Source organism: Mustela nivalis (genome assembly GCF_964662115.1).
Source record: "Mustela nivalis genome assembly, chromosome: 1".
NCBI lineage: Eukaryota > Metazoa > Chordata > Mammalia > Carnivora > Mustelidae > Mustela > Mustela nivalis.
In genome coordinates, this window is record NC_139020.1 from 159,911,506 (window position 1) to 159,923,687 (window position 12,182).

Sequence of the window (12,182 nt, forward strand, 5' to 3'; positions counted from 1 at the left end):
CTCGGCCTAGACAAATGGTGTATGTAGTTAATGAATAACCTTACCTGTGGTTGTTCACAGGCGAAGATCAAACCGTGCCTGTCAGAATCTGAGAAGTGAGTTGTTCTTTCTGCTTCCCGCTGCTGTGGTAGAGAACTGGTTCTACCCCAGTGACAGGAGAGGTGGAAATGTAGTCATTCAGACCTGCAGGTATCCAAAGGATGCTTTGTAGCAGGTGCTGTGTTAGGGAAATGCCAGAGAAGTAAGATAGTTCCTTTGCTGAAGGAATTTTTCTTTTTGACTGTGTGACACATGAGGAGCCACCCACAAAAGGGGATGATGTAGTGTGAAAAGATGTGATAGCAGGCTTCCGGCCCAGATGTTCAGTTTTGGGATGTGGAGAGGTAATGATAAACTTCATACATTCAGTTGTACAGAATGAAACATTAATCCTTAATCTCTCCTGTACCATAGAGACATTGAACCCTATAAAGTTGCTTGGTTTTGACCTACAAAAATGACATTTTCATAGGATTCAACCTAATAAACACAAATAGGAGCATGTCTTCTTCTTTACCCTACTTCAAAAATATCTAGCTACATTTTAGAATATTCACTCATCATACATGTAAGTCTGCTTTTGTGTGTTTATGTTTTGAATATGTATTGTGAAGTAGGGGCAGAGTTCTTTCACCACTTGGGTTTTCTTGGCTGAGAGAGTTATATCAAGGAAAGGAGAGAAGTGGACCCATTACCTTCCCAGTATGTTAATTTGGCAGAACCCGGAAGTAGGGCGTCTAGATTCTTGGCAGTGACTGATTGGAGGTGATAGATTTGAGAGGATGGTAGGCCTCAAAAATGAGGAGGAGAGATTGGGGCTGAATACAGTAAGAAAGCTGGCGTGGTATACACTGCTACTCGGTGTGGCAGGCTTTGTTTTTTTTGGGTATGTGATTATTCAAGAGACAAGGTAGGAAGTACTGTGATGTGAATAAAGGCAGACATATTTGTGGTACTTCATTTTCATATTAACCACATTTCATTGTGATAATCTGTCCATATTTACATATTTGTATTTTTTTTTATGATATTTGATAGAGATCACAATTAGGCAGAGAGGCAGGCAGAGAGAGGAAGGGAATAGGTCCCCCACTGAGGAGAGAGCCTGATGTGGGGCTCGATCCCAGGACCCTGGGAACATGACCTGAGCTGAAGGCAGAGGCTTTAACCCATTGAGCCACCCAGGCATACCCATATTTACATATTTGAAAGGAAATAATAAAATATGAGGGACATTATTCTAGTTCAAAGGATTTACAACTAAAATAGCATAGGTAGGGTATGTGCAAACCTCATCTAAGATGGTGACCGTGGCTCTAAAAGTAGGGACACCTATTTGACAGGTTTTGTGCAGATGGAGGCAGGCATCTTGTGCTTGCAAGCGCAGCAGAAACGGTGAAAGAGGAAACAGAGCTAACTGCTCCAAAAAAAACAAGATTGCTCGCTAAACAAAGATGCATGGGCAGTGCGGGTATGGTGTGGTACCCTTATTTGTATCCATTTCTGGTGATAACTGAATAGAAGTTCCAAACTTCTCCTATTGCTCCTAACCAATGATAATGTCATAGTGAAAACTCATTCATATTCATAGCCATTGACAGATTAATTGTTGAGGTATTTTGGCTGTTTTTGGAGGAAGACTGTGTTTGGGGGAAATTGCTGACCGTTAGAACCTTAATTTTCTAAACATTTTAACTCTCAGCGTATCCTGCTGATACAAATTTATTGCTTCAAAAAAGGCTTGTTTTAAAGATTTTATTTGAGAGAGAGAGAGAGAGCAGGGAGAGGAGCAGAGGGAGAGAGACAAACAGACTCTGTGGTGAGGTGGAGCCCCATGCATGGCCCAGTGTCATGACCTGAGCAGAAATCAAGAGTCAGATGCCCAGGGCGCCTGGGTGGCTCAGTTGGTAAAGGGTCTGCTTTCATTCAGTTCAGGTCATGATTTCAGGGTCCTGGGATTGAGCCCTGCATTAGGCTCCCTGATGAGTGGGGAGCCTGCTTCTTCTTTCCCTCTCTCAGTCAAGTAAATAAATTAAAAAAACTTAAAAAAAAAAAAAAAAACAGTTGGATGCCCAACTGATTGAGCTACCCAGGTACCCCCCAAAAAGCCATGTTTTAGAGAGAGAGGGTTTCTAGAGTGAGAACTAAGTACTTTACCTGTATGGAGCATTCTTTGTATCCTTTCTTATGTATGCTTCTAGAAAGTTGCCTCTATTAAGACAAAGGAAGCTAAATATTTTAGCAAATATTCAAGTCCCTAATGTGTACTGAGCACAGAGTTCGAAGTATTAACTCAGCACCAGACCGTTGTACCCAGAATAAAAAGACTCCTAAAGTAAATTCTGTGTCATGCTCCCAGTCAGCTACCTCTCTCTTAATACTCACATACCACTTTTAGTATTTTGAACAGTACTTAAGCCCAGGAGCCACCAGTTTGGTATTTTCAATCTGTGCTATTAGATGATCTTTGTCTTTTGCCGCTTATCATTTCCTTTCCTGTGATAGTCTTCTGTAGTTGCAAGAGATTTAAGAAAGATGGTACATTTTTAAAAAAAAGATTTTATTTATTTATATGCCAGAGAGAGAGAGCACAAGCAAGGAAAGCAGGCTTCCCAGTGAGCAGGGAGCCCAATGATCCCATGACCCTAGGACCGCAACCCGAGCCTAAGGCAGATGCCTAACTGACTGAGCCACCCAGGCACCTCAAGAAAGATGGTAACATTTAAGGAGAAAGACTCATCCTGATCCTTTACTAAAACTAGAAAACAAATCATACTTATATCCAAAAAATATGCATGCATTTTCTGCTGAGAGAATTAGCAGTGATTCAGAGGCTTGAATAAGTTTGGTCAGGGTGTGAAAATTGGACAAGTTCACTGATACTTAAATTAAAAGACTATAGACTACAGTGATGTCACACAAGATGACTGAGGGGGAAGCATTAGAAGTCAGTCCCTCTACAAAGTCAGCCACTGACCTAGAAAGAGTATTTTGGAATCAACTATCTTGGAACTGTGGAACCTGATTGGATGGAGATGTACTTCATGAAGGGATAGAGTGCTGATCTTTCCTAAGTGAGTGCTGTGCTAACAAATGAACAATTCTAGCTCTCAGCAAATAACAATCAGCAATCCCTGAGGAACAGGGGAGTGAGATTTCAGAAGGTCCATTTCTCAACAAGAAAAAAAAGTGAAGCATATGAAGAAACAGGAAAATGTACCCGTTCACAGGAAAAAAAGGAACTGGACAGAAGCCATCTCAGAGGAAGCTTAGACATTGGAATTAATAATAAGCATTAAATTGGGGTGCCTGCATAGCTGACAATCCCAACTCTTGATTTTTGGCTCAGGTCATTATCCTGGGGTCGTGAGATAGAGCCCCATTTGGGGCTCCATACTCAGCAAGGAGTCTGCATCTCTCTCCCTCTCCCCTGCTTGCCCTTGTGCGCTCTCTCTGTCTCTCTAAAATAAATAAGTAAATAACTCTTGTTTTAAAAAAAAGACTTTAGGGGCGCCTGGGTGGCTCAGTGGGTTAAAGCCTCTGCCTTCGGCTCAGGTCATGATCCCAGGGTCCTCTGCCCCGCAGGGAGCCTGCTTCCTCCCCTCTCTCTGTGCCTACTTGTGATCTCTGTCAAATAAATAAAATCTTTTTAAAAGCAAACAAATAAATAAGTAAATAAAAGACTTTAAATCCACTGTGTTAAATTACTTGGCCAGAGGAAATCATGGACAAAGAACTAAAGGCAACTGAGAATATACAATGTCTGCACAAAATGAGACCATCAAGAAAGAAATTATAAAAAGGGAACAAATTCTGGAGCAGAAAAAAAAGTACAGTAACTGAAATGAAAAATTTTTTTAAAGATTTATTCGTTTAGTTTAGAGAGGGAGAGAGAATCTCAGGCAGACTCCCTGCTGAGCAGGGAGCCCAGAGCAGGGCTCAGTCTTACCTGAGATCATGACCTGAGCCCAAACCAAGAGTCAGACACTCAGCCAACTGAGCCACTGAAGTGCCCCAAAATGAAATTTATTAGAAGGGTTTGGCAGCAGATGTGAGCAGACAGAAGAAAAGATTGGCAAGCTGAAGACCATCAAAATTATTCAGCCTGAGGAACAGAAAGAAAGAAAGAATTACGAAAGATGACACAGCCTGAGAGATCTGCAGGACATCATCATCCATGTCAATACACTTCATAGGTGCTCCAGAGGTAGAATATTTAGAGAGGAACAAAACATTTGTGAAAATCAAATGGCCGAAAACTTCAGAATTTAATGAATTTACACATCTAAGAAGCTTAATGAATTCCAAGGAGGATAAACTCAAGAAATCTACGCAAGGACACATTACAGTCAAATTGTAACTTGAATTTGCAAAGCAACAAGAACTTGAAAGCAAGAGAATCAACTTGTCATATATAAGGAATTCTAAAGATTTTCACACTTGATTGCTCATCAGAAATCATGGATGCCAGGGACACCTGGGTGGCTCAGTCATGTAGTGCCTGCCTTCAGTTCAGGTCATGATCCTGGGGTCCTGGGATCGAGACCTGTGTTGGGCTCCCTGCTCAGCAGGGAGTCTGCTTCTCTCTCTTCCTGTATCCCTCTCCCCACTTGAGTGCATGCGTGATCTCTCTCTCTCTCTCTCTCTCAAGTAAATAATATCTTAAAATTACATTTATTATTACTATAGCAAGCCACTGTAAAACTCATCCTAGTTCCCCAAATTTCCAACTGTGTGCTTTCCAAGTCCACAAGAGAATCACACTCCTTAGTTTCTTGTATGGTGTGACTCATTCTAGCCAGTGAGCTGTAAGCTGACATGACGTGTCATCCTGGGCTGGAACATTTAACTGCAGGAGCAAGACCCCCCAGTAGTTTTCACTTCGCGGAGACACCCAGCAAAAGTCCATATCGTGGCTGCTCCTTAAGCTGAAGAAGGAATGATGCAGAGCCCCTGGAAAAAATTACATTAAAAATTCAACTAAATACAAAAAATATCAGTCAATGAAGAATTGAATAATGGGAAAATAGACATATGGAAAACAAATGGTATGTGGCAAAAGTAAATATTTCCTTATCAGTAATAACCAGGTCCTCTTCCCCAAGCATCTCGCACACACAGCCTGTACTACTTATATTGCTCCGGTCTGCAGCTGTTTTGTGCCTAGTCTCTGGCTGATCTGTACTGTGTTGTCAGGCTCAATGGAGTTCAGCGTCTTCTTTCTTTTCATCTAAAATTTAGGGAGTGCAAGTCAACCTCCCCATGGTCTTTGATTTGATTTCTGCCTTGGCCGTCCACCATGAGAGATTCAGTTGTCTTCACTATATTTTGTTTTCTGATTCTTGCTGGACAGCCTAAAACAGAAGTGTCTTAGAATAAAAAGGAGCCTGGCAGCCATCTCTGTTGGCCCTGGTTGTGACAGGAGGGAGAGGTTTGGGTCATGCCATCAGGCTGCCTGGTTTGCAAAGGATTTCTTCTTACGGACACACATTGAGGACAGTTGGTTCCCTCTGGTGATGTGCTCCTGCTGCTGGAGGTGGAGGAGGTCCCAGGGCCACTGGTTGGGGGCTGAGCTGGGAGGGTGGTCCTTGACAGACTAGGTGCAGGACTGGCAGGCGCCATGGGCTTCTACTCTGAGCTCTGGTACTCCTCTACCACTGATTTTCCGCCTTGCAGAGCCAGGTGGGAATAGCAGGCTTGCTGCACCTATTGTTTACTACATTGTCAGACACCTGCTGAACCTGCTAGGTTGGGGGAAGAATGCAGTTATCAGGGTCAGCAGAAGGGGAGGAGGGACTTCCTATCATGGGGGTGACCCTCCACCTTGGGTTTCTTGGTGTCACTGAGGTGGCCATCACACTCTGGTACTTTCAGTGCTGTTCCTGAGTCCTGGATCCCACCCATAGCCCATGTTCATCATGACCTTGGTCACCCTGGAAGTCCTTCTTGTCATGAAGCACTTTATGTATAAAGATCTGAGTTTCTCCTTCTGGCCTTATTTATCCATGGATCCCTCATAATATTTTCTAACGTTCCTCTATTGCTGGAGTTGAGGGTCATAATTTTCTTGAGGTTTTCACATTCAAGAGGTAAGGATATTGGAATATGGTATTGCCCCTTCAGGATCTGCTTTCATAGCTCTCATAAGTCCTCTCCCACAAAAGGCAGGGACACCAGTGACCATGGTGACAGAATGATTAGCATGTTTCACACATTCACCAGAGTGGGTGAAGGGGGGAGTGTGGGGCAGAGGGTGATTTTGGATCATTGTACTTTAGGCACAGGAAGGGTTCTGGGGCAGTATAAGGGAGGCTCTTAAAATAGGTTTTCTGCTTATGGCCAGTGGTGAACTCATTGCTCAGGCCAAAGTCTGCAGTTTTTACTTTCAGTCGAGTGTCACAGAGCAGGTTCCTCTGCTTCAGGTCCCTGTGGATTATGCCCTACTGCACAGTGGCTACTAGCTGCTGGAATTTGCCTCTGGCTTCTTTGTCTGTCATGTGGCCATGGTCCACTGTAAACAACCAAACAGGTCTCCTCCACTAACATACTCCCAGGCAAGGAATAGTGCTTCCTCAGTGTCAGTCACCTCTGCTTTACAATATTGGTGTGATTCAGGGTCTTTGTGCTGTGTGCTTCATAGAAAGTGCTTCATGGGGGCGCCTGGGTGGCTCAGTGGGTTGGGCCGCTGCCTTCGGCTCGGGTCATGATCCCAGGGTCCTGGGATCGAGCCCCGCATCGGGCTCTCTGCTCAGCGGGGAGCCTGCTTCCTCCTCTCTCTCTCTACCTGCTTCTCCGATCGCCGTCTGTCAAATAAATAAAATCTTTAAAAAAAAAAAAAAAAAAGAAAGAAAGTGCTTCATGGAAAAGTGCCTGGAAACTGGAGGAGCTCTGCTGACTCTCCTTAATGACCTTCACAGCCTCTGTCCCCATCAAGATGTGCTGGGCCAACTTCCACCATTGCAAAGTTACCCTGCCCAATGGTCTCATAATTGGAGCTCATAATTGTAGATATGGGTAATTAGTTACCAGAGATGGCTGCAAGGTCCTACTGCATGGTGATCTGCTAACCATTCTAAGTGGCAGTGCCAACTGTGCTAACAACACTAATACTAATGATATAAAATAAAATTATGCTTACTAATTATGCTAATAAAATTAAAAAGTAAGAAAAGACAATGAAGAAAAATAAGAAAATAGAACCAAAAAGAAAAAGGAAAATAGAAAAAAAAAATGGGAAAAACGAAAAAATGGAGAATGAAGAAAAAAGAAAACAAGATGGAAAGAAAAAAAAGGAGAAAACAACCTGTCAGGTACCAGAGTCCATCAGGTCACCAAAAACCAGCTTTCAGGGCTTTAATGACCAAAAACCTAGGCCCAGCCAGGGGCCCAGATAGCTGTTTGTAATTGCAGTAATGGAGGGCAAGAAATGGACTAGTAATGCTGGGGATAATCTACAAGGGTTTTCTTTTTGGTCGTAAGACTTCTTGCTCTTTTTTTAAGATTTGTTTATTTCTTAGAGAAAGTGGGAAGTGGGGGTGGGGAGAGAATCAGAAGCAGCCTCCCTGCTGAGCAGGGAGCCCTGTGCAGGGCTCAGTCTTACAACTCTGAGATCATGAAAGAGTCAGACACTTAACTCACTGAGCCACCCAGGCACCATGCGCCCCCCCGCCCCCCGCAAGGGACTCCAAGAGCTTTCTGTTTAGGTGGATTATTAGAAAGTAATATTTACTTTATAGAAAATTAAAATCTGTTGTGCTTCACTGGGCTTTTCCTTTCTAGTTTGGAAATCTGTAATAATTTCTGGCTTTAACTACTTCACCGTTTACACTTAAAATATTCATTTCCTTTTGCTTAAACTCTGGTCTCAAAATGATGATATGTCTGTTGGCATCACAGTATTGTAGGAAAGGGTTTTGTCGCATACAACACAATAAGGTACAGTATTAACATCTGTAAAGCTGATGGATAATGACAAATAAAATAGCTGTAGAGTACACACAAAAGGAAATGAGAAGGGACTTAAAATGTTTTACTACCAAAAAAAACATCAGCTGAACACAAAAGAAGATAGTGGTGCAGAATAACAAAAAAAGCTGTAAGGCTTACAGAACACGGACACCAAAATGACAGAATTAAGTCCTTCCTTAACAGTAGTTTCTATAAATATAAATGCATTAAACTCCAAAAAGACAGATTGGCAGATTGGCTAGAAAAAACCTGATCCAATTATTTATTTACAAGAGACTCAGTTTAGATCCAAAGACACAAAAAATTTGAATATGAAAGAGTGGGAAAAGAGAATTCTCATAAATAGTAACCAAAAGAGAGCTGGCTGGGATGGCTGTACTGAGATGAGTCAAGATAGATTTTAAATTGGAAAAATTTGCAAAGGACAAAGAAGAACATAAAAGGTTCAGTACAGCAAGAAGATAAAATAGTGGTAAACATTTACACATGTAATGACAGGTCAGGAAATTATATGAAGCAGCCCTTCCCTTTTGTGGCCATCGCTGAAGTGCCCTTGGCCAACATGAAGTTAATCCCTTTGTGACTTCTGACCAGAGCAAAAACTGTAAACAGCATTTCAGTGCACCATCCCACATTCGCAGGAAGATCATGTCTTTCCCTCTTTCCAAAGAGCTGAGATGGAAGTAAAATGTTCGATCCGTGCCCATCCGAAAGGGTGATGGAGTGCAGGTTGTGCGAGGACACTACAAAGGTCAGCAAATTGGCAAATTATCCCAGGTTTGCAGGAAGAGACATGTCCTCTACATTGAACCAGTACAGCAAGAGAAGGCGGATGGCCCAACTGTCTGTGTGGGCGTTCACTCTAGCAAGGTGGTTATCACTAGACTAAAACTGGACAAAGACCGCCAAAAAGCCCTTGAACACAAAGCCAGATTTTGCCAAGTAGGAAAGGAAAAGGGCATATATAAGGAAGAAACAATTGAGAAGATGCAGGAGTAGAATAATCATATATGCAACTTTAAATAAAAACTGCTAAGTTTCGCCTGGGTAGCTGAATCTATTAAGTGTCTGCCTCTGGCTGGGGTCATGATCCCAGGGTCCTGGGATTGAGCCCCACATTGGGCTGCTTCTGCGGCTCCCTCTGCAGCTCCCCTTGCTTATGCTCGCTCTCTCTGTCAAATAAATAAAATTTTTAAAAAGTTAAAATGAAAAAAAAAAAAACAGTTAAAATGAAAAAAAATTCTATGAAGCAAAAATTGACAGAACTGATGGAAGAAGTAGATAATTTTACAATGATATTTAAGAGTGGGTAGAACCAGAGAACAGAAATGAGGAAATAGAGAACTTCAATAACAATAACCCAGCCAGATCTAAGGGACACACACAGGACTCCACCCAGAAACAGCACATATGTTCTTCTCAAGTGCACATGGGACCTTCTGTAGGACACACCTGCTCTTAGGCCACAGTGTAAGTCTTGGTAGCAAGATAGATATCATACAAATTTCTTTTCGGACCATAGTGAAATGAAGTTAGAAATCAGTAACAGGAGGAAAACTGGAAAATTCACAGATTTGCAGGTGTTAAACAACACGCTCTTAAAGAACCAGTGGAGTGGGCCAAAGATGAAATCACAAGGGAAATTTTTAAATACTTAGAGATGAATAAAATGAAAACACAATATACTAAAACTTATGGGACACAGTAAAGCAGTCCTAAGGGAGGAATTCATAGCGATAAATGCTAACATTGGGGGGAAAAAAGAAACCTCTCTTTGAAGATTTTATTTATGTATTTGAGAGGGAGCAGACACAAGTAGGGGGTGGGGAGGGCAGAAGGGGAGGAGAGGGTGGGAATCTCAAGTACACCCCGGTCTGAGCACAGTCCCAGCTGGATTGACTTTAAAAAAAAAAAAATACCCGCATTTCTAAAATCGGGAATTAACTTTATTGGGAATTTACTACCTATTCTACAGGGGGTAAAAAAGGATTATGAGAGTCCTGGGGCGCCTGGGTGGCTCGGTGGGTTAAAGCCTCTGCCTTCGGCTCAGGTCATGGTCCCAGGGTCCTGGGATCGAGCCCCACATCGGGCTCTCTGCTCAGCGGGGAGCCTGCTTCCTCCTCTCTCTGCCTGCCTCTCTGCCTCCTTGTGATCTCTGTCAAACAAATAAATAAAATCTTTAAAAAAAAAAAAAAGATTGAGAGTCTTGTGAACACTTGTACAACAACAGATTTTTATAACCTGGATAAAATTAATAAGTTCCTAAGACAAACCATAAGTGACTCTTAATCTCACAAAACAAATTGAGGGTTGCTGGGGGGAGGGGGATTGGGAGAAGGGGGTGGGATTATGGACATTGGGGAGGGTATGTGCTTTGGTGAGTGCTGTGAAGTGTGTAAACCTGGTGATTCACAGACCTGTACCCCTGGGGATAAAAATATATGTTTATAAAAACTAAAAAATTAAAAAAAATTAATAAGTTCCTGGAAACACAGACTACCAAAACCAACTCAATAAAAATCGTACTTATTGTCAAGTAAGGAGATCAAATCGAATACCTGAAATCTACTGATAGAGAAAAACCTTGGACCTGATGTCTTCACTAGTGAATGCTAACTAACATTTAAAGAACTAACTGGTCCTCTCATTTTTCCCAGAAATCAAAGAGGGGAGGAACACTTACTAAATCATTCTATGAGCCAACATTGCTCTGATAACCAAGGCCAAGCAAATGCTACAAAAATTAAACTACAGGTCAGTAGCCCTTAAAAATACAATGATTTGAGAATCTTGAGTAAAATACCAGCAAATCAAATTAAGCAGTCCTTTAAAAGGATTATACACACCACGAGCAAGTGGGATTTGTTCCTGGAATGTTAGGATGATTGCACATTGAAAAAGTGATCAATATAGTACACATTTATAGAATGAAAGGAACAATAAAAATCCACACATGATCATGTCAACTGATCCAGAAAAAGCCTTTGATGAAGTTCAGCAGCCTTTCGTTACTCGAAACACTAGGAATAGAGTACTGTTACTTCAGCATGATAAAAGCCATATACGAAAGGCACCCAGTGAACATCATAGTGGTAAAAGACTGATATGATAGTGCTTCCTCTGATTTAGTTCAGGGACAAGGCAGGAATGCCCACTGCCACTGCTTCTATTCATAACTGTACTGGAAGTTCTAACCCGAGCAGTTTGGCAAGGAAAAGAGAGAAAAGACATCCAAATGGGAAAAGAAAGAGTAGATGCAGATGACGTGATCTTATGTATGTAGAATATCTGAAGATTTCATACTGAAAAACGAAAATTAAAACCTGTGACAGCACTAATAAACTAATTTCAGCAAAGTTGCAGGAGAGAAGGTGAACACGCAAAAACCAATTGCATTTCTGTATACTTACAATGAACCTAGCCAAAGAGGAAACCAGAAAAACAGTTCCACTTACGATAGCATCAAAAAAAGCAAAATCAGCTTGGTAGGAAAGACCATACTATCTGATTTCACTCATATATGGGATCTAGGAAATAAAACAAATGAGCAAAGGCAAAAAAAAAAGAAAAAAAAAAGACACAAACCAAGAAACAGACTGTTAACTCTAGAGAACACACTCATTGTCACCAGAGGTGACCATGGGGTGTTGGGTGAAATTGATGATGGGGATTGAGGGGTGCACTTAGGATGAGCACCTGGTGATGTATGCAAGTGTTGAGTCACTATATAGTACATCTGAAGCTAATTTAACACTGCATGTTAACTCTACTGGAATTTTTTTTAAAAACTGAGTTTAAAAAATTAACTCAGTGTATGAAAGACCTGTAAACTGAGAACTATAAAAATTCTGGGAAAAATTAAAGAAGATATAAAAAGATAGACATGTCACGTTTTTGGCTTAGAAAACTTAATTTTATTAGAATGACAATACTACCCAAAGCCATTTACATATTTGGTGCAATAAAATTTCAGTGACTGTTTTTTGCAGAAATAGAAAAACGCATCCTAAAATTCAGCTAGAAAATCATGGGACTCTGAATAGTGAAAACACTGTTGAAAGCTCAAAACAAAGTTGAAGTTTCCCACTTCATGATTTCAAAACTTACTACAAAACTACAGTAATCAAAATGTTGTGGTACTGGCATAAGGGAACGTGTAGATCAGTGGAATATAG

The 12,182-nt window shown here is 41.4% G+C and overlaps 1 protein-coding gene, 1 long non-coding RNA gene and 1 pseudogene across 4 annotated transcripts in view; all 3 read left to right on the forward strand.

Moving 5' to 3' along the window:
• The window catches only part of LOC309872844, an 802,828-nt gene that overhangs the window by 187,365 nt on the left and 603,281 nt on the right, over positions 1-12,182 (forward strand). The window lies entirely within an intron of this gene.
• The window catches only part of RAB7A (RAB7A, member RAS oncogene family), a 114,718-nt gene that overhangs the window by 58,057 nt on the left and 44,479 nt on the right, over positions 1-12,182 (forward strand). The window lies entirely within an intron of this gene.
• On the forward strand, positions 1,062-9,126 carry LOC309872816 (large ribosomal subunit protein uL24 pseudogene; annotated as a pseudogene). The gene is made up of 2 exons (XR_014316655.1): positions 1,062-6,682; positions 6,892-9,126. The product of XR_014316655.1 is annotated as a large ribosomal subunit protein uL24 pseudogene (transcript).